We start from the raw sequence: 23,531 nt of genomic DNA on the forward strand, positions 1-23,531 counted from the left end.
AAACGTGGTCCGGAATGAAAGTGTGTCACGCGAAAATGACCACATGTATTTGAGGGCATTTACAGATAACAATGGTTATTTGTAGTACACATAAAAGAGAGAGTTAAAAATATAAAAATAAAAGAGGAATTTTACTCGGAGGTGACGGTAATGGCTGTGGCCAAAGGATATGTGTACTGGGTTACTTTATGTTATCGAATGGTGCAATATGGAAAGTGGACACAGCCGAAGGCCATGGCTAGTGTGCCCCAACAAACCCTATAGTGTCAACACATCAGGGGTGCAATATGGAATATGAAAAGTGGCCATGGCCCAAGGCCGTGGCCACTGCCCATGAAAGGCCATGGATAGTGTGCCCAAAAGAAACCTAGTAGTGAAGTCACAGCAGAAGGTTGGTACCACTGGCATGGCCAAACCATTGCTAGTGGGCTAATTTAGGAAACATATTGGAGTAACATGTAGTGTGACCATGGCTGAAGGCTAGTGGAACTGGAAGAAAGCTATTGGGGTAACATGTAAAAGGCCGGGCCAATGGTCATGGGTGAAGGCCATCGATGCCAAGGCCATGGATAGTGAGTAAGAAATAAAGCTAGTGTTATTATATATTGGGGGAATATGTACAGTGTGCATAGCCAAGTGCCATGGCCAGATGCCATTTCCTGGTATTGTTTTAAAATTTACAGTGCAGCTATGCTCACTGGCCTGGGCCTGAAAGACATGTGTAGAGGGAATGGGCAAAGGTCGTGGTCACTGTGAAGGCATCACACAGCAAGACACAGACAACAGACTGAAAGTTCAAGCAAAAGGTATTCATTAACTTAAATGTCAGGATGGTTGAAGGCCTAACTTGCCCAAAGCTAAGGTGGGATTTCCCAAAATACATAAAACTAAGGAAAGCCTGAGTCAAAGAGTTCAACTAAATAATCTGTCTCTGTCCAAAACCTATACTTGCCCTCACAGCTAATCTTTACAATGTGAACAGTGCTGAACACAAGGTTCGGAGCCTCTTCCATCTTGCAGTTTCCATTCAGCTCCCTTCCCCGAGTATAAATCAGTTCTTGCACAAACTCTCAGATTTACCTCTATTGAGTTCAGGATTATTCAATTTTAACCAATACTCAGGGTTCCCTTCCCCAAGTTCCAAGTCACACAATTCCAAGCAACAAAGAACCTTGAGACTCCGGTCTCAATTCAATAAATGTCTCAAGTCTCAGGTCCCCTTCCCCAAGACTTAATTTCAGCATCACAACAATATCCCTTGTCCTTTTAGAGTTCTTTGCCACTGTTGTGCCTTCTTTTTATGGTGGGGCCTTCTTTTTATGGTGGGTTTTCCATGCGCAAATTGTGACTGTGTTGGAATAACCTTCAAAGTTTTAGTCAGTTCTGTTTTCAATAAAATGTTCTGTTATATGCATTTTTCCTGTTATGTGGTGTCCAATATGACTTTCTTTGTTTCAATATTAAAGGTCCATTCACTTTATAATACAACACATACTGGTTTCAATTGGATGTAAAGTTTCATTCTTGTTAGCATGCACCATCAGATGTTTTTACTTTGATTTAGAGTCCTGTTTTACTTCTGAACTTAATGAGTAACTAATGTTTTCACTGAGTTTGGTATTTAAGAAACATAGATTGTACTCAATTCGGTATTCAATAGGCACGGGTTGTACTTATTAAGATTGTCATTCAGTTTGGTATTCAATAGACACAGGTTGCGCTTAGAACAGACTTTTGATTCAACCCGCTGTGTAATATTTCTTTAATTCACTTCAAATGAAATGTCCATTATTCAGAGACTTTGCAGAACGTGTTTCCTCCAGCAGGTGACCCCTCTGATACAAATTATACCTAGTATTTTAATACACACGGCCACTCAAATACAAAGTATTCCTCAAACAGCAAAGTTCAAAAGCTCATGCACCAGGCTTCTCAATTGCTAGAAACTCACAGGTCACGTTCAGAAACTTCTCAGTAGTTTGGATCATACGGTCATCTGCTTTTCACATCAGGGATCCCACTTCGACCACTCAGGCACTCCTGTGTCGAGGATCCAACACAGGGGAACAAGCATCTTCAAAACAGATAAAAGGGACAGCCTCTCCCCACGACTTACTTTGCAATGTTCGGTTTACTCCATGGAGTTGCAGCTCCCACAGCACGCTTTCAAAGACTGCCTCTCTCTGCAGACCTTAGCGTTTCAGCGTGTCTCTCAAGTAGGTCCCCTGCTGCTTGCACCGGCCTTCCTGCTGCTGCTCCTGCATCTACAGGTCTTCCTATTGTCTCCTCTGTTGCTGGGCTGGTCTCCTTTTATGCACCTGCAGCCCTTTGACAGGCTGCAGGTGTGGATGTCAAATCAGCCCCGCTTGACCACAATCAAACAGACATGCCTGACCTTTACAGCTCTTAGCAGGCATATTCCTCGTCCCAGTACCAGAGTGGTGAAAGAGTGTGGTCCTAATTTTTCTTAGTTGCCTCTTCTTCGTCCCAGTACTGTCAAGTGTCAAATGGGGAGAAATTAGCGGAACTGGCTTCCCATGAAGGTTGTAGAAGTGTTGGGTTGGTCACTAATAGGAAAAGGGTGATACCATGTCTCACCCAAGGGCACCCTACTTCCAGTCCCCAAGGACCGTGTACCCAGGTGATCCTCCCTTGCTTTTCCTCCCCCATGGTCAGGATCCAAGAGTCATGGCCTTTCCCTGGCCACCTGTGCAGAGAATCCAAGGGGTCTAGGAGTGAGAATACCCTCAGGTTTCTCACAACACCTGGTGGGTCCAAAAGAAACATATTGGTGGGAAATTTACAATAGACATGGTTGAATGCCGTGGCTACTGCCAATGGCCTAAGGCCATGGCTAGTGGCCTTGTAGTGTTTGAACGTATACGTTGAGCATAGTCAAAGGCCCTGGCTAGTGGGCCCGAAAGACATGTATAGTGAATCCAAAAGAAACATATAGAGGGAACATGTACAGTGGACACGGCCGAAGGCCATTGCTAGTGGCCCGTAAAATAACCATGGTATAACAAAACACTTGAATTTCACAGAGAAAACCTTAGTTAAGGTGCAGTTAAGTTGCTCAGATTTAACACAATAAAACCCTTGAAATTCAGAGCATTTGGGAAGTCATCATTAGCTTAACTCGGTGTATTCCCCAAAGTCCATGAGCACATACATATTATAAGAGAAGGAACTTGCAACTTCAACATTTCCCTTGCGCAGCTCCAACACCTATTCGTACTCATCCATTAACAATCTAGTGCACAGTACATGGTTTTAGCAAAACTGCTATTTATCTTAAAATGACATCATCTCAGGCCATCCCACCTGCCCAAGAGACACCACCACTGCTGTAATCAAGGAACATGAGAAACACTGCCCACTACCTAAGAAATAACACACACGCATAATTTTCCCCTTTCCACCTGCCCTCCTCCATATTAGTGTTTGGTGCCTCTTCCCTCATTTCCCTCCCCACCTTTCGTTCTGAGCTCTCCTGCCAAAAAAATCCATCCATAAACAAAATAAATGTTCCTTTAGGAACCACCTTTCACAGTTAAAAAATAGAACTAAAAACTAAAAAAAAAACGCATAGACTCCATCTACTTTGTATTTCTCAGTAAACTACATAGACGCAATAAGATTTTCCAACATTTCCATTTGCATTTTGTGTTATACTAATGGGAATATTGTGGCGTTCATGCGCCATTCCAGGGACTGGAACTGTGGATAACGGTGCAGCAGCCCAAGTTATCAGCCCAAGCGAAGCGAGGGTGGATAACGAGGTCTCTGGACCAATACCCCCCATTCCAGCCCCTGAAATGGGGGATGAAGGCCATTAGCAGCCTAGGTTTCCAAAGCGGTAACCCCTGCTACTAAAAAAGAGGATTTTTCATCATATACGGGACGCCTTTGGCATCCCGGTTTAGGAAGGAAAATCCTTTTCCAAGATATCCTCCATGGAAAGGGAAAGCGGCAGTTCCATTCAGGGCCCCTCTTCGCTTTCCATGACAGTCTGCAAAAAGCAAAAAGAAATCCCTGTGACCATATTACTACAAGCACATTTATCTTCCCTTTCAAATCTATCCTAATTTCGAATAACTTTACCACAAAGCCAGTCCCAGGTGGACATGATCATTTTAATCCTATGTTTTGTCCCTTCTGGTCATGGCCAGTAGCCACATTGTCCGGATCATGACCTTATACGATGACCCCGACATTCTGGCCATTGCCCATGGCTACAGCCTACCTCTCAGTCACTAAAGCTATACCGCTATTTTTTTTTTAGAAAACACTGTCATATTTGCAAAACCATGCTTTTCGATCCTTGCTAATGAGCCTTACGCAAATTTGCTGGAAATCCACCCACGTTTTATTTTTTCAAAACTGTCAAATGAATGCACAAATGATTTGTCATATAAGCTGTGCACAAAATCCCAACAAACTTTGTAAACTCATTCGAAATCACGTCAGAAATATTCCACCCATCATCATCACCCTTTAGCTCCCCAAACATTATTTCATAAGTTCCACAAGTGCAATGCTCAGAAAATATTATTGTCCCGAGGGTTCGACCATGTATTTTTGTACATACGTTGATCTATCGCAAACATTTCCAATTCACCTTTCCTCATTTCTTCTCTTTTAGAAACATACGCAATGTGGCAGCAGGGCGCGTCCATCTTGTGCTATTGTAATCCATTGCTGCATCTGCCTAAGGTAAACTTTCCTGATGTCACTAAATCATATGCCCCACCCCTGACCCTCACATCACCAACCCTAGTGATATTCAACAACTTTCTCGATGATGTTCCTCTTCAGCGTAGCCAAACGTGCCCATAATCACCTACGTGACGTGACGCAGAACCCGAAAATCGACACACATCGACTAACAACATAGCACGTCACAATTTGAAATTTTTAATCGATCTGTAAAAGAAAACAATAACACTGTACAATTTGTAAAGTACTTTTATTTCACAATAAACTCTCTGAGAACATCCGACTATTCCCATATTCAATCAAATTGCAAATTTGTTTCTTCGCTCGTGATCCAAAATGTTAATCGTGAGGCACACGTTGTTCCTTTTCCATACACAATGTGTTCGTTTTCGATAAAGGAACCACTTGGGTCGCACAGTGAATTCCAGGGCTTCTAGACCACCATAAAAGATGTTATGTTACTCTTAATCGCTAGTGCAGCGTACGGGGACATGGGCCCTGGGCGATCGTCCCACAAAACAGTCACAGTGATCCAGCCGTTGCCGACTACGTGCACCTGCCGATTGAAGAAGCCATCTGGAATATATGGCAATCGCAGTAAGACAGCATGTAGCTATTTGGAAAACATAACAGAAAATATGTATCTATACCCGACCTTTATTACAATATATCTATTGATTTCTTAATTCAGCATAGAGTTTAAACGAACGATTAGCACACACATCAAACAATCTCAAAAAAGACAAAAACAACCTGGAAACTGATACACAATTTGATATGGTCATACATGACATTTTAAAGAAATATTAGCGTTGAACCTCTGTGAATCTAGTGATAGTCTACATGCACCTAGATTCTGCACTCCCCATAACCACAAAAAAAATACAACCACACAGAAAGATAGTACTTGAGTTACATTGCCAAAATTAATCTTCAGATAATAATAAGTTAAAGCTCATTTCGGTGTACAGTCATCAAAATCAACATTCACCATTTCCATTTTCTTGGCGTAACGCAGACAGCAATGCTCACTGCGCACGCACCAAAGAATCTTCATGAACTGATTTTAATGTTCCTTACACACTTTGGAATGCATAACCTTATCAAATGTTCATTATTACAAACCTCTTCTCAATGATTCCTTACGGAATATTCCCTTTCTCTCAAGGTCAAAAAACAATTGAACCTTATACTTTGTGTCCCAAGCGTGGGCTTCCTTAGCTCGCAACCAAAAAATCAAAGCTGTTGACCTTCACTCAGAATCTAAATACATTCTCACTTTGCAACAGCATGGCTCAACGCATTCATGAGAACTCATATTCGCATACACGAGTAGGGCCACTGTTTCCATCAAACAATGCAGGTGGCTGCCTCAGATGCCAGACTCTAGGGGGCACCAGTCCGACTCCAATATTATTTTAAATACATTGTAACACAGACACATTAGTCCTTCACCTGTACTTTACGCACATTATATTGAGGAAAACCTACAAATGTACCGTATGACTTTTGTGACAAAAAAACACCAAGTTTTTGCTTCTTGCTTCCACATCCCATCCCATTCTCATCAACCCTCACCTCCCCAGACAGTATTTGATAAGTTTAACAAGTGCAATGTTGTGCTTTTTTATATGGTTTTGCGGCGATGTCCGTGGCCAGCAAAACACGGATCAAAGATGGCGGGCGCATCGGAACAATCTGACACACTTCACGCTCTTCACCATCCAATGAGCGAACGCGTCACATGTCCGCAGACATGACGCGACCGATTTGCCAATCGTTATCTTGTCCGCGGAGAGAACAGGGAAGTGTGTCCGCGGAGTGGACATAGATATCACTAATTGTTTTAGACCTACTTTTTGATCGTTTAAAAAAAAACTACTGGACGGATTTTCACCAAATTTACAAAGGCACACTTTCCGGATCAAACCGCTGCTCCTGCTGCAAATTTGGTGAAAATCCATCCAGCCGTTTGAGCTGTAGCCGTGCGCAAAGTTTTTTCCCCATTCAGTCTATGGGAAAAAAAGAACTTTTGGGTCCCCCCCTATAACTTTGCCCCCCCCTAGACCAAACCTCACCAAACTTTGCATAAAAAATCATTTTTTGCAAAGTTTGGTGAGGATTCGTCCAGGGGCAGAAAAGTTATAAGCCGCCCAAAAAGTGCTCATCCTATGGGAATAGCAACTGAACCATAACTACACGGCCACTACGTGATCAAGCGGTTTGCATACCGCGAAACGCGTGTTTTTTTTTACCAGGATGGTTCCTTTTCCTGACGCATAAATATCAATAAAGAAAACTGTGTTGCCAGGAAATATAGAGGTGTTTTTTGTTTCCTCTTAATTGCTGCAGGGACATTTCTCCCCTCGCAGCTGCTCCCTGGAGTGCATTCCACCAGTTGCCTTTCCCTGGAAAAGCTTCATTTTGCCATATATATATATATATGTATATATATATATATATATTCAGTGAAAAAACATTGTTAAAGGGACGTTATGGTTAAGTTGCGCTGCTAAAAACCTTTCAAATTCAGTGAAAAAACTCTGTTAAAGGAACGTTATGGTTCCAAGTAAAACCGAAAAACCCTTGAAATTCGCCAGTTATGGTAAGCTAAGCAACCATAACTCGCGCCACCACCGTGCACTGCTAAGCTTAACACCCAGGACATCAAAGATGACATCACAAATGTCATTGATGACATCACTGATCACATCACATGTCTGACTCCCCCTTTTTTCCTTTCCTGACATATCTAGCCACATGATTTTCTTCAGTAACAGTCAGGAACTAAAAATTGTAAATGTACTATATTCGTAGACTTATCCTTCAAGTATGTTCTTACAATAATTCCCTTATGGTCCAGTCATATCATATGAAACATATACATAGTGGAAGACACAACCTTGAAAGACAGCAATCCTTTTTGTGCATTAAAATTATCAATAGATTTATCAGCACTTTCTGATAGTTTTGATGTTTTTTTATTACTGTACTTACCCTGTATATACTCATATTTTTATATGTTGTACTTACACTATTTTCCTTAGGGTCCAGACACATCATGTGATATATATAGATAGGGTAAGTAACAGCTTTGAAACAGAGCAATCATTTCTCTGCATAAAGGTAATTAGTTAGGTTATGAACACTTTCTGCTACTATTGCTGTTTTTTTCTTACTTCAATTCCCTTGTATATATTCATATTTGTATGTGGTGTTGTCTCTTTGTGATTTGTCTATAATAATGCAATTATGTAGTAAGTGGGTTTTATTACCTACTTATCACAAGTTTCACTGTACGCAAAACTGTAATATGAAAACAGTTATCATTTCACTATTCAACATGGCAAGCTTATGAATATTGCATCTCCATCGTGTATGCTGCACACAATGCCTATGTTTCTACATGAGTACCTTAGTATACTGGATGGAACTTCATAATAGAATGCTATTTATATCAATGCATTGTTTAATGCACTGATTAGCACTTGATATTTATTGCAATAATCTTTGACACTTTTTTTATTAACATTACACTAAGAATCCCTTGTACAGACTTTTCATGAAAGGTAAATGCACATGTGATGTCATCAGTGATGTCATCAATGACATTTGTGATGTCATCTTTGATATCCTGGGTGTTAGGCTTAGCAGTGCACGGTGGTGGCGCGAGTTATGGTTGCTTAGCTTACCATAACTGGCGAATTTCAAGGGTTTTTCGGTTTTACTTGGAACCATAACGTCCCTTTAACAAAGTTTTTTCACTGAATTTGAAAGGTTTTTAGCAGCACAACTTATCCATAACGTCCCTTTAACAAAGTTTTTTCACTGAATTTCATTGGTTTTTAGTAGCACAACTTAACCATAAAGTCCCTTTAACACAGTTATTTTACTGAATTTCATAGGTTTTTATTAGTGCAACATAACCATAACGTCCTTTTCAATGGAGGAAGACCACTAGCATCCTAGGTTCTCAAAGTGGGAACCCGGGGTGGTAAAAAAAAGATTTTTCTTCCCAAACCAGGACACCGCCGGCAGGCGTCCCGGTGTAGGAAGGAAAATCTTTTACCAAGATGGACACCAGGGAAAGGGAAGGCAGGGTGTATAAATAGAACACAACAGGACATCGGCAGGGGGTCGGGAAGACCAGGAGAGAGACAGGAGGCATGAGTGGGGGGTAACACGAGGGAGACACGGGGCATGAGCAGGGGGTGGAAAGAAGGGAGACACGGGGCATGAGGGGGGGGAAAGGAGGGAGACAGGCGCGGAGCATGAGCGGGGGTGAACAGGAGAGATACGGGGCATGAGCGGGGGTAGGGCCAGGCGTGGCCCCCACCCCCGCTCATGCCCCGTGTCTGCCCTGTTCCAACAGTGCAGACATGGGGCATGAGCGGGGGGTAGGGGGAAAGAAGGGAGACACGGGGCATGAGCGGGGAGTGGGGGGGGAAGGAAGACAGGGCATGAGCGGGGGGTGGGGGAACAAGAGGTCAAGAAGGGGCATCATAGGAGGGGGTGACAAGAGGAAGACACGGGGAATGAGCAGGGGGTGGGAGGGAACAGGAGGAAGTCACGGGGCATGAGCGGGGGGTGGTGGGGTACAGGAGACAGACACAGGGCATGACCAGGGGGTGGGGGGCAACAGGAGAGCGACACGGGGCATGAGCAGGGGGTGGGGGGCAACAGGAGAGAGACACGGGACATGAGCGGGGGGTGGAGGGGGTACAGGAGACAGACACGGGGCATGAGCGGGGGATAGGGGAACAGGAGACAGACACGGGGCATGAGCGGGGGTGGGGGGCAACAGGAGAGAGACACGGGGCACAGAGCAGGACATTTCGGGCGGCCGTTTCGGCGCGGGACGATTTGGCGCGGACAGTTCGGCACAGGAGCCGGTTCGGCATGGCGCCGCACGGCCACACATAAATGTCCTGCAAGTTCTTCATGCAGGCACCACAGCCACGCAGAGTACACAGCCGGGCCCGCGAAGGTGGGGGCTGTGCTGCTCGGAGCAGTCTGCTCCAAGCAGCACAGCCCCCACCCTCGTGAGCCCGGCAGACCAATTCTGCTCTGTGCGCCGCACCCCAGTGCACATCGCCTGCTGTTTAGGGAAACGTTCAGTGCAGTGCACTGAAAGTGCGAGTTTCAACTTCATCCCACACTATTTTAAAATGAAACCGCTCTAGAACAGTTTCATTTTAAAATAGTGTGGGGTGAAGTTGAAACTCGGATTTTCAGTGCACGGCACTGAACGTTTCCCTAAACAGCAGGCGATGTGCACTGGTGTGCGGCGCGCCAAAACATCCCGTCGCCGAACCGGGAACACCGAAACGGGGTGTACCGACGGGGCATGAGTGGGTGGGGGGAACAGGAGACAGACATGGGGCATGAGCGGGTGGGGGAAACAGGAGACAGACATGGGGCATGAGCGGGGGTGGGCGGGAGAGAGGGATAGAGACATGGGGCATGAGCGGGGGTGGGCGGCGGGAGGGATAGAGACACGGGGCATGAGCGGGGGGTGGGCGGCAGGAGGGATAGAGACACCGGGCATGAGCGTGGGGTGGGCGGCGGGAGGAATAGAGACAAGGGGCATGAGCGGGGGGTGGACGGCGGAAGGGATAAAGACACGGGGCATGAGCGGGGGGTGGGCGGCAGGAGAGATAGACACACGGGGCATGAGCGGGGGGTGGGCGGCGGGAGGGATAGAGACACCGGGCATGAGCGTGGGGTGGGCGGCGGGAGGAATAGAGACACGGGGCATGAGCAGAGGGTGGGCGGCGGGAGGGATAAAGACACGGGGCATGAGCGGGGGGTGGGCGGCAGGAGAGATAGACACACGGGGCATGAGCGGGGGGTGGGCGGCGGGAGGGATAGAGACATGGGGCATGAGCGGGGGGTGGGCGGCGGGAGGGATAGAGACACGGGGCATGAGCAGGGGGTGGGCGGCGTGCGGGATAAAGACATGGGGCATGAGTGGGGGGTGGGTGGCGGGAGGGATAGAGACAAGGGGCGTGGGCGGCGGGAGGGATAGAGACATGGGGTATGAGCAGGGGGTGGGCGGCGGGAGGGATACACACACGGGACATGAGCGGGGGGTGGGCGGCGGGAGGGATAGACACACGGGGCATGAGCGGAGGGGTGGGCGGCGGGAGGGATAGACACACGGGGCATGAGCAGGGGGGTGGGCGGCGGGAGGGATAGACACACGGAGCATGAGCGGGGGGTGGGCGGCGGGAGGGATAGACACACGGGACATGAGCGGGGGTTGGGCGGTGGGAGGGATAGAGACACGGGGCATGAGCGGGGGGTGGGCGGCGGGAGGGATAGACACACGGGGCATGAGCGGGGGGAGGGATAGAGACACGGGGCATGAGCGGGGGTGGGCGGTGGGAGGGATAGAAAACACGGGGCATGAGCGGGGGGTGGGCGGGAGGGATAGGCACACGGGGCATGAGCGGGGGGTGGCGGGAGGGATAGACACACGGGGCATGAGTGGGGGTGGGCGGCGGGAGGGATAAACACACGGGGCATGAGCAGGGGTGGGGGGGAGGGGAGAGAAACACAGGGCATGAGCGGGGAGTGGGCGGCGGGAGGGATAGAGACACGGGGCATGAGTGGGCGGTGGGCAGCGGGAGTGATAGAGACACGGGGTTTGGGCGGCGGGAGGGATAGAGACACGGGGCATGAGCGGGGGGAGGGATAGAAACATGGGGCATGAGCAGGGGGTGGGCGGCGGGAGGGATAGAGACACGCGGTATGAGCGGGGGGTGGTCGGCGGGAGGGATAGACACACGGGGCATGAGCGGGGGGTGGGCGGCGAGAGGGATAGACACACAGAGCATGAGCGGGGGGTGTGCGGCGGAGGCATAGAGACACAGGGCATGAGCGGGGCGTGGGCAGTGGGAGGGATAGAGACACGGGGCATGAGCGGGGGGTGGGCGGCTGGAGGGATAGAGACATGGGGCATGAGCGGGGGGTGGGCGGCAGGAGGGATAGACACACGGGGCATGAGCGGGGGGAGGGATAGAGACACGGGGCATGAGTGGGGGGTGGGCGGAGGGAGGGATAGACACACGGGGCAAGAGCAGGGGGTGGGCGGCAGGTGGGATAAAGACACAGGGCATGAGTGGGGGGTGGGCGGCGGGAGGGATAGAGACACGGGGCGTGGGCGGCGGGAGGGATAGAGACATGGCGCATGAGCGGGGGGTGGGCGGCGGGAGGGATAAACACACGGGGCATGAGCGGGGGGGTGGGCGGTGGGAGGGATAGACACACGGGGCATGAGCGGGAGGGTGGGCGGTGGGAGGGATAGACACACGGAGCATGAGCGGGGAGAGGGGCGTTGGGAGGGATAGAGACACAGGGCATGAGTGGGGGGTGGGCGGCGGGAGGGATAGAGACACGGGGCATGAGCGGGGGGTGGGCGGCGGGAGGGATAGAGACACGGGGCATGAGCAGGGGGGGCGGCGGGTGGGATAAAGACACAGGGCATAAGTGTGGGGTGGGCGGCAGGAGGGATAGAGACATGGGGCATGAGCGGGGGGTGGGCGGCGGGAGGGATAGACACACAGGACAATAGCGGGGGGTGGGCGGCGGGAGGGATAAACACACGGGGCATGAGCGGGGGGGTGGCCGGTGGGAGGGATAGACACACGGGGCATGAGCGGGAGGGTGGTCGGCGGGAGGGATGGACACATGTAGCATGAGCTGGGGGTGGGCGGCGGGAGGGATAGACACACGGGACATGAGCGGGGGTTGGGCAGCGAGAGGGATAGACACACGGAGCATGAGCGGGGGGTGTGCGGCGGAGGCATAGAGACACGGGGCATGAGCGGGGCGTGGGCAGTGGGAGGGATAGAGACACGGGGCATGAGCGGTGGCTGGGCGGCGGGAGGGATACAGACAAGGGGCATGAGCGGGGGGTGGGCGGCAGGAGGGATAGACACACGGGGCATGAGCGGGGGGAGGGATAGAGACACGGGGCATGAGCGGGGGGTGGGCGGCAGGAGGGATAGACACACGGGACATGAGCGGGGGGTGGACGGAGGGAGGGATAGACACACGGGGCAAGTGCGGGGGGTGGGCGGCGGGTGGGATAAAGACACAGGGCATGAGTGGGGGGTGGACGGCGGGAGGGATAGAGACACGGGGCGTGGCGGCGGGAGGGATAGAGACATGGGGCATGAGCGGGGGGTGGGCGGCGGGAGGGATAACCACACGGGGCATGAGCGGGGGGGTGGGCGGTGGGAGGGATAGACACACGGGGCATGAGCGGGAGGGTGGTCGGCGGGAGGGATGGACACACGTAGCATGAGCTGGGGGTGAGCGGCGGGAGGGATAGACACACGGGACATGAGCGGGGGGTGGGTGGCGAGAGGGATAGACACACAGAGCATGAGCGGGGGGTGTGCGGCAGAGGCATAGAGACACGGGGCATAAGCGGGGCGTGGGCAGTGGGAGGGATAGAGACATGGGGCATGAGCGGGGGGTGGGCGGCGGGAGGGATAGAGACACGGGGCATGAGCGGGGGTGGGCGGCAGGAGGGATAGACACATGGGGCATGAGCGGGGGGAGGGATAGAGACATGGGGCATGAACGGGGGGTGGGCGGCGGGAGGGATAGACACACAGGGCAAGAGCGGGGGGTGGGCGGCGGGAGGGATCGCCACACGGGGCATGAGTGGGGGGTGGGCGGCGGGAGGGATAGACACACGGGGCATGAGCGAGGGGTGGGCGGCGGGAGGGATAGACACACAGGGCATGAGTGGGGGGTCGGGGGTGGGGGGGAGAGACACATGGGTCATGAGCGGGGAGTGGGCGTTGGAAGGGATAGAGACACGGGGCATGAGTGGGGGGTGGGCGGTGGGAGGGATAGAGACACGGGGCATGAGCGGGGGGTGGGCAGCGGGAGGGATAGAGACACGGGGCATGAGCAGGGGGTGGGCGGCGGGTGTTATAAAGACACGGGGCATGAGTGGGGGGTGGGCGGCGGGAGGGATAGAGACACGGGGCGTGGGCGGTGGGAGGAATAGAGACATGGGGCATGAGCGGGGGGTGGGCAGCGGGAGGGATAGACACACGGGACATGAGCGGGGGGGTGGGCGGCGGGAGGGATAGACCCACGGGGCATGAGCGGGGGGTGGGCGGCGGGAGGGATCGCCACACGGGGCATGAGTGGGGGGTGGGTAGCGGGAGGGATAGACACACGGGGCATGAGCGAGGGGTGGGCGGCGGGAGGGATAGACACACGGGGCATGAACGGGGGTGGGCGGCGGGAGGGATAGACACACGGGGCATGAGCTGGGGGTCGGTGGGTGGGGGGAAGGGGAGAGACACATGGGGCATGAGCGGGGAGTGGGCGTTGGGAGGGATAGAGACACGGGGCTTGAGTGGGGGGTGGGCGGCAGGAGGGATAGAGACACGGGGCATGAGCGGGGGGTGGGCGGCGGGAGGGATAAAAACACGGGGCATGAGCGGGGGGTGGGCGGCGGGAGGGATAGACATACGGGGCATGAGCTGGGGGTCGTGGGGTGGGGGGAAGGAGAGAGACACATGGGGCATGAGCGGGGAGTGGGCGTTGGGAGGGATAGAGACACGGGGCATGAGTCGGGGGTGGGCGGCGGGAGGGATAGAGACACAGGGCATGAGCGGGGGGTGGGTGGCGGGAGGGATAGAGACACAGGGCATGAGCAGGCGGTGGGCGGCAGGTGGGATAAAGACACAGGGCATGAGAGGGGGGTGGGCGTTGGGAGGGATAGAGACACGGGGCGTGGGCGGCGGGAGAGATAGAGACATGGGGCATGAGCGGGGGGTGGGCGGCGGGAGGGATAGACACACGGGACATGAGCGGGGGGGTGGGCGGCGGGAGGGATAAACACACGGGGCATGTGCGGGGGGGTGGGCGGCGGGAGGGATAGACACACGGAGCATGAGTGGGGAGTGGGCGTTGGGAGGGATAGAGACACGGGGCATGAGTGGGAGTGGGCGGCGGGAGGGATAGAGACACGGGGCATGAGCGGGGGGTGGGCGGCGGGAGGGATAGAGACACGGGGCATGAGCAGGGGGTGGGCGGCGGGTGGGAGAAAGACACAGGGCATGAATGGGGGGTGGGCGGCGGGAGGGATAGAGACACGGGGCGTGGGCGGCGGGAGGGATAGAGACATGGGGCATGAGAAGGGGGTTGGCGGCGGGAGGGATAGACACACGGGACATGAGCGGGGGGTGGGCGGCGAGAGGGATAGACACTCGGAGCATGAGCGGGGGGTGTGCGGCGGAGGCATAGAGACACGGGGCATGAGCGGGGCGTGGGCAGTGGGAGGGATAGAGACACGAGCATCAGCGGGGGGTGGGCGGCGGGAGGGATAGAAACACGGGGCATGAGCGGGGGGTGGGCGGCAGGAGGGATAGACACACGGGGCATGAGCGGGGGGAGGGATAGAGACACGGGACATGAGCGGGGGGTAGGCGGCGGGAGGGATAGACACACGGGACATGAGCGGGGGGTGGACGGAGGGCGGATAGACACACGGGGCAAGAGCAGGGGGTGGGCGGCAGGTGGGATAAAGACACAGGGCATGAGTGGGGGGTGGGCAGCGGGAGGGATAGAGACACGCGGCGTGGGCGGCGGGAGGGATAGAGACATGGGGCATGAGCGGGGGGTGGGCGGCGGGAGAGATAGACACACGGGACATGAGCGGGGGGTGGGCGGCGAGAGGGATAGACACACGGAGCATGAGCGGGGGGTGTGCGGCGGGAGGGATAAACACACGGGGCATGAGTGGGGGGGTGGGCGGCGGGAGGGATAAACACGCGGGGCATGAGTGGGGGGGTGGGCGGTGGGAGGGATAGACACACGGGACATGAGCGGGCGGTGGGCGGCGAGAGGGATAGACACACGGGACATGAGCGGGGGGGTGGGCGGCGGGTGGGATAAAGACACAGGGCATGAGTGGGGGGTGGGCGGCGGGAGGGATAGAGACACGGGGCATGGGCGGCGGGAGGGATAGAGACGGGGCATGAGTGGGGGGTGGGCGGCGCGAGGGATAGACACACGGGGCATGAGCGAGGGGTGGGTGGCGGGAGGGATAGACACACAGGGCATGAGCGGGGGGTCGGGGGTGGGGAGGAGGGGAGAGACACATTGGTCATGAGCGGGGAGTGGGCGTTGGAAGGGATAGAGACATGGGGCATGAGTGGGGGGTAGGCGGTGGGAGGAATAGAGACAAGGGGCATGAGCGGGGGGTGGGCAGCGGGAGGGATAGACACACGGGACATGAGCGAGGGGTGGATGGAGGGAGGGATAGACACACGGGGCAAGAGCGGGGGGTGAGCGGCGGGTGGGATAAAGACACAGGGCATGAGTGGGGGGTGGGCGGCGGGAGGGATAGACACACGGGGCGTGGGCGGCGGGAGGGATAGAGACATGGGGCATGAGCGGGGGGTGGGCGGCGGGAGGGATAAACACACGGGGCATGAGCGGGCGGGGTGGGCGGTGGGAGGGATAGACACACGGGGCATGAGCGGGAGGGTGGGCGGTGGGAGGGATAGACACACGGAGCATGAGCGGGGAGTGGGCGTTGGGAGGGATAGAGACACGGGGCATGAGTGGGGGGTGGGCGGCGGGAGGGAAAGAGACACGGGGCATGAGTGGGGGGTGGGCGGCGGGAGGGATAGAGACACGGGGCATGAGCAGGGGGTGGGCGGCGGGTTGGATAAAGACATAGGGCATGAGTGGTGGGTGGGCGGCGGGAGGGATAGAGACATGGGGCGTGGGCAGCGCGAGGGATAGAGACATGGGGCAGGAGCAGGGGGTGGGCGGCGGGAGGGATAGACACACGGGACATGAGTGGGGGTTGGCGGCGGGAGGGATAAACACACGGGGCATGACGGGGGGGTGGGCAGTGGGAGGGATAGACACATGGGGCATGAGCGGGAGGGTGGTCGGCGGGAGGGATGGACACACATAGCATGAGCTGGGGGTGGGCGGCGGGAGGGATAGACACACGGGACATGAGCGGGGGGTGGCTGGCGAGAGGGATAGACACACGGAGCACGAGCGGGGGGTGTGCGGCGGAGGCATAGAGACACGGGGCATGAGCGGGGCGTGGGCAGTGGGAGGGATAGAGACAGGGGGCATGAGCGGGGGGTGGGCGGCAGGAGGGATAGACACAAGGGGCATGAGCGGGGGGAGGGATAGAGACACGGGGCATGAGCGGGGGGTGGGCGGCGGGAGGGATAGACACACGGGACATGAGCGGGGGGTGGACGGAGGGAGGGATAGACACACGGTGCAAGAGCGGGGGGTGGGCGGCGGGTGGGATAAAGACACAGGGCATGCGGTGGGGGGTGGGCGGCGGGAGGGATAGAGACACGGGGTGTGGGCGGCGGGAGGGATGGAGACATGGGGCATGAGCAGGGGCTGGGCAGCGGGAGGGATAGACACACGGGACATGAGCGGGGGGGTGGGCGGCGGGAGGGATAAACACACGGGGCATGAGTGGGGGGGTGGGCGGTGGGAGGGATAGACACACGGGCATGAGCGGGAGGGTGGTCGGCGGGAGGGATAGACACACGTAGCATGAGCTGGGGGTTGGCGGCGGGAGGGATAGAGACACAGGGCATGAGCGGGGGGTGGGCGGCGGGAAGGAAAGACACACAGGGCATGAGCTGGGGGTCGGGGGGTGGAGGGGAGGGGAGAGACACATGGGGCATGAGCGGGGAGTGGGCGTTGGGACGGATAGAGACACGGGGCATGAGTGGGGGGTGGGCAGCGGGAGGGATAGAGACACGGGGCATAAGTGGAGGGTGGGAGGCGGGAGGGATAGAGACACGGGGCATGAGCAGGGGTGGGCGGCGGGTGGGATAAAGACACAGGGCATGAGTGGGGGATGGGCGGTGGGCGGGATAGAGACACGGGGCGTGGGCGGCGGGAGGGATAGAGACATGGGGCATGAGCGGGGGGTGGGCGGCGGGAGGGATAGACACACGGGAAATGAGCGGCGGGGTGGGCGGCGGGAGGGATAAACACACGGGGCATGAGCGGGGGGTCGGCGGTGGGAGGGATAGACACACGGGGCATGAGCGGGAGGGTGGGCGGCGGGAGGGATAGACACACAGGGCATGAGCGGGGAGTGGGCGTTGGGAGGGATAGAGACACGGGGCATGAGTGGGGGGTGGGCGGCGGGAGAGATAGAGACACAGGGCATGAGCGGGAGGTGGGCGGCAGGAGGGACAGAGACACGGGGCATGAGCAGGGGGTGGGCGGCGGGTGGGATAAAGACACAGGGCATGAGTGGGGGATGGGCGGCGGGAGGGATAGAGACACGGGGCGTGGGCGGCGGGAGGGATAGAGACATGGGGCATGAGCGGGGGGTGGGCGGCGGGAGGGATAGACACATGGGACATGAGCGGGGGGTGGGCGGCGGGAGGGATAGACACACGGTACATGAGCGGGGGTGGCCGGCGAGAGGGATAGACACACGGAGCACGAGCGGGGGGAGTGCGGCGGAGGCATAGAGACACGGGGCATGAGCGGGGCGTGGGCAGTGGGAGGGATAGATACACGGGGCATGAGCGGGGGGTTGGCGGCAGGAGGGATAGACACACGGGGCATGAGCGGGGGGAGGGATAGAGACACGGGGCATGAGCGGGGGGTGGGCGGCAGGAGGGATAGACACACGGGACATGAGCGGGGGGTGGACGGAGGGAGGGATAGACACACGGTGCAAGAGCGGGGGGTGGGCGGCGGGTGGGATAAAGACACAGGGCATGCGTGGGGGGTGGGCGGCGGGAGGGATAAAGACACGGGGCGTGGGCGGCGGGAGGGATAGAGACATGGGGCATGAGTGGGGGGGTGGGCGGTGGGAGGGATAGACACACGGGCATGAGCGGGAGGGTGGTCGGCGGGAGGGATGGACACACGTAGCATGAGCTGGGGGTGGGCGGCGGGAGGGATAGAGACACAGGGCATGAGCGGGGGGTGGGCGGCTGGAGGGATAGACACACGGGGCATGAGCTGGGGGTCGGGGGGTGGGGGGGAGGGGAGAGACACATGGGGCATGAGCGGGGAATGGGCGTTGGGACAGATAGACACACGGGACATGAGCGGGGGGGTGGGCGGCGGGAGGGGTAAACACACGGGGCATGAGTGGGGGGGTGGGCGGTGGGAGGGATAGACACACGGGCATGAGCGGGAGGGTGGTCGGCGGGAGGGATGGACACACGTAGCATGAGCTGGGGGTGGGCGGCGGGAGGGATAGAGACACAGGGCATGAGCGGGGGGTGGGCGGCTGGAGGGATAGACACACGGGGCATGAGCTGGGGGTCGGGGGGTGGGGGGGAGGGGAGAGACACATGGGGCATGAGCGGGGAATGGGCGTTGGGACAGATAGAGACAAGGGGCATGAGTGGGGGGTGGGCGGCGGGAGGGATAGAGACACGGGGCATGAGCGGGGGGTGGGCGGCGGGAGGGATAGAGACACGGGACATGAGCAGGGGTGGGCGGCAGGTGGGATAAAGACACAGGGCATGAGTGGGGGGTGGGCGGTGGGCGGGATAGAGACACGGGGCGTGGGCGGCGGGAGGGATAGAGACATGGGGCATGAGCGGGGGGTGGGCGGCGGGAGGGATAGACACACGGGAAATGAGCGGGGGGGTGGGCGGCGGGAGGGATAAACACACGGGGCATGAGCGGGGGGTGGGCGGTGGGAGGGATAGACACACGGGGCATGAGCGGGAGGGTGGGCCGCGGGAGGGATAGACACACGGAGCATGAGCGGGGAGTGGGCGTTGGGAGGGATAGAGAAACGGGGCATGAGTGGGGGGTGGGCGGCGGGAGGGATAGAGACACATGGCATGAGCAGGGGGTGGGCGGCAGGAGGGACAGAGGCACGGGGCATGAGCAAGGGGTGGGCGGCTGGTGGGATAAAGACACAGGGCATGAGTGGGGGATGGGCGGCAGGAGGGATAGAGACACGGGGCGTGGGCGGCGGGAGGTATAAACACACGGGGCATGAGCGGGGGGGTGGGCGGTGGGAGGGATAGACACACGGGGCATTAGCGGGAGGGTGGTCGGCGGGAGGGATGGACACACGTAGCATGAGCTGGGGGTGGGCGTCGGGAGGGATAGACACATGGGACATGAGCGGGGGGTGGGCGGTGAGAGGGATAGACACACGGAGCATGAGCGGGGGGTGTGCGGCAGAGGCATAGAGACACGGGGCATGAGCGGGCCGCGGGCAGTGGGAGGGATAGAGACATGGGGCATGAGCGGGGGGTGGGCGGCGGGAGTGATAGAGACACGGGGCATGAGCGGGGGGTGGGCGGCAGGAGGGATAGACACACGGGGCATGAGCGGGGGGAGGGATAGAGACACGGGGCATGAGCGGGGGGTGGGCGGCGGGAGGGATAGACACACGGGACATGAGCGGGGGGTGGACGGAGGGAGGGATAGACACATGGGGCAAGAGCGGGGGGTGAGCAGCGGGTGGGATGAAGACACAGGGCATGAGTGGGGGGTGGGCGGCGGGAGGGATAGAGACATGGGGCATGAGCGGGGGGTGGGCGGCGGGAGGGATAAACACATGGGGCATGACCGGGCGGGGTGGGCGGTGGGAGGGATAGACACATGGGGCATGAGCGGGAGGGTGGGCGGTGGGAGGGATAACACACGGAGCATGAGCGGGGAGTGGGCGTTGGGAGGGATAGAGACACGGGGCATGAGTGGGGGGTGGGCGGCGGGAGGGATAGAGACATGGGGCATGAGTGGGGGGTGGGCGGCGGGAGAGATAGAGACACGGGGAATGAGCAGGGGGTGGGCGGCGGGTGGGATAAAGACATAGGGCATGAGTGGTGGGTGGGCGGCGGGAGGGATAGAGACACGGGGCGTGGGCGGCGGGAGGGATAGAGACATGGGGCATGAGCGGGGGGTGGGCGGCGGGAGGGATAGACACACGGGACATGAGCGGGGGGTTGGCGGCGGGAGGGATAAACACACGGGGCATGAGCGGGGGGGTGGGCGGTGGGAGGGATAGACACACGGGGCATGAGCGGGAGGGTGGTCGACGGGAGGGATGGACACACGTAGCATGAGCTGGGGGTGGGCGGCGGGAGGGATAGACACACAGGACATGAGCGGGGGGTGGGCGGCGAGAGGAATAGACACACGGAGCATGAGCGGGGGGTGTGCGGCGGAGGCATAGAGACACGGGGCATGAGCGGGGCGTGGGCAGTGGGAGGGATAGAGACAGGGGGCATGAGCGGGGTGTGGGCGGCAGGAGGGATAGAGACACAGGGCATGAGCGGGGGTTGGGCGGCAGGAGGGATAGAGACACGGGGCATGAGCGGGGGGAGGGATAGAGACACGGGGCATGAGCGGGGGGTGAGCGGCGGGAGGGATAGACACACAGGACATGAGCGGGGGGTGGACGGAGGGAGGGATAGACACCCGGTGCAAGAGCGGGGGGTGGGCGGCGGGTGGGATAAAGACACAGGGCATGCGTGGGGGGTGGGAGGCGGGAGGGATAGAGACACGGGGCGTGGGCGGCGGGAGGGATAGAGACATGGGGCATGAGCGGGGGTGGGCGGCGGGAGGGATAGACACACGGGACATGAGCGGGAGGGTGGTCGGCGGGAGGAATGGACACACGTAGCATGGGCTGGGGGTGGGTGGCGGGAGGGATAGACACACGGGACATGAGCGGGGGGTAGACGGCGAGAGGGATAGATACACGGAGCATGAGCGGGGGGTGTGCGGTGGAGGCATAGAGACACGGGGCATGAGCGGGGCGTGGGCAGTGGGAGGGATAGAGACACAGGGCATGAGCGGGGGGTGAGCAGCGGGAGGGATAGAGACACGGGGCATGAGCGAGGGGTGGGCGGCAGGAGGGATAGACACACGGGGCATGAGCGGGGGGAGGGATAGAGACACGGGGCATGAGCGGGGGGTGGGCGGCGGGAGGGATAGACACACGGGACATGAGCGGGGGTGGACGGAGGGAGGGATAGACACACGGGGCATGAGTGGGGGGTGGGCGGCGGGAGGGATAGACACACGGGGCATGAGCGAGGGGTGGGCGGCGGGAGGGATAGACACACAGGGCATGAGCCGGGGGTCGGGGGTGGGGGGGAGGGGAGAGACACATGGGTCATGAGCGGGGAGTGGGCGTTGGAAAGGATAGAGACATGGGGCATGAGTGGGGGGTGGGCAGTGGGAGGGATAGAGACACGGGGCATGAGCGGGGGGTGGGCAGCGGGAGGGATAGAGACACGGGGCATGAGCAGGGGGTGGGCGGCGGGTGGGATAAAGACACGGGGCATGAGTGGGGGGTGGGCGGCGGGAGGGATAGAGACACGGGCGTGGGCGGTGGGAGGAATAGAGACATGGGGCATGAGCGGGGGGTGGGCGGCGGGAGGGATAGAGACACAGGGCATGAGCGGGGGGTGGGCGGCAGGAGGGATAGACACACGGGGCATGAGCGGGGGGAGGGATAGAGACAAGGGGCATGAGCGGGGGTGGGCGGCGGGAGGGATAGACACACGGGACATGAGCGGGGGGTGGACGGAGGGAGGGATAGACACACGGGGCAAGAGCAGGGGGTGGGCGGCGGGTGGGATAAAGACACAGGGCATGAGTGGGGGGTGGGCGGCGGGAGGGATAGAGACACGGGGCGTGGGCGGCGGGAGGGATAGAGACATGGGGCATGAGCGGGGGGTGGGCGGCGGGAGGGATAAACACACGGGGCATGAGCGGGGGGGTGGGCAGTGGGAGGGATGTACACACGGGGCATGAGCGGGAGGGTGGGCGGTGGGAGGGATAGACACACGGAGCATGAGCGGGGAGAGGGGCGTTGGGAGGGATAGAGACACGGGGCATGAGTGGGGGGTGAGCGGCGGGAGGGATAGAGACACGGGGCATGAGCGGGGGGTGGGCGGCGGGAGGGATAGAGACACGGGGCATGAGCAGGGGGGGTGGGCGGTGGGAGGGATAGACACACGGGGCATGAGCGGGAGGGTGGTCGGCGGGAGGAATGGACACACGTAGCATGAGCTGGGGGTGGGTGGCGGGAGGGATAGACACACGGGACATGAGCGGGGGGTAGACGGCGAGAGGGATAGCCACACGGAGCATGAGCGGGGGGTGTGCGGTGGAGGCATAGAGACACGGGGCATGAGCGGGGCATGGGCAGTGGGAGGGATAGAGACACGGGGCATGAGCGGGGGGTGGGCAGCGGGAGGGATAGAGACACGGGGCATGAGCGGGGGGTGGGCGGCAGGAGGGATAGACACACGGGGCATGAGCGGGGGGAGGGATAGAGACACGGGGCATGAGCGGGGGGTGGGCAGCGGGAGGGATAGACACACGGGACATGAGCGGGGGGTGGACGGAGGGAGGGATAGAGACACGGGGCATGAGTGGGGGGTGGGCGGCGGGAGGGATAGACACATGGGGCATGAGCGAGGGGTGGGCGGCGGGAGGGATAGACACACAGGGCATGAGCGGGGCGTCGGGGGTGCGGGGGAGGGGAGAGACACATGGGTCATGAGCGGGGATTGGGCGTTGGAAAGGATAGAGACATGGGGCATGAGCGGGGGGTGGGCAGCTGGAGGGATAGAGACACCGGGCATGAGCAGGGGGTGGGCGGCGGGTGGGATAAAGACACGGGGCATGAGTGGGGGGTTGGCGGCGGGAGGGATAGAGACACGGGGCGTGGGCGGTGGGAGGAATAGAGACATGGGGCATGAGCGGGGGATGGGCGGCGGGAGGGATAGAGACACGGGGCATGAGCGGGGGGTGGGCGGCAGGAGGGATAGACACAC

This window comes from Ambystoma mexicanum, chromosome 10 (genome assembly GCF_040938575.1).
Source record: "Ambystoma mexicanum isolate Mex_15411 chromosome 10, UKY_AmexF1_1, whole genome shotgun sequence".
NCBI classification, from domain to species: Eukaryota; Metazoa; Chordata; class Amphibia; order Caudata; family Ambystomatidae; genus Ambystoma; species Ambystoma mexicanum.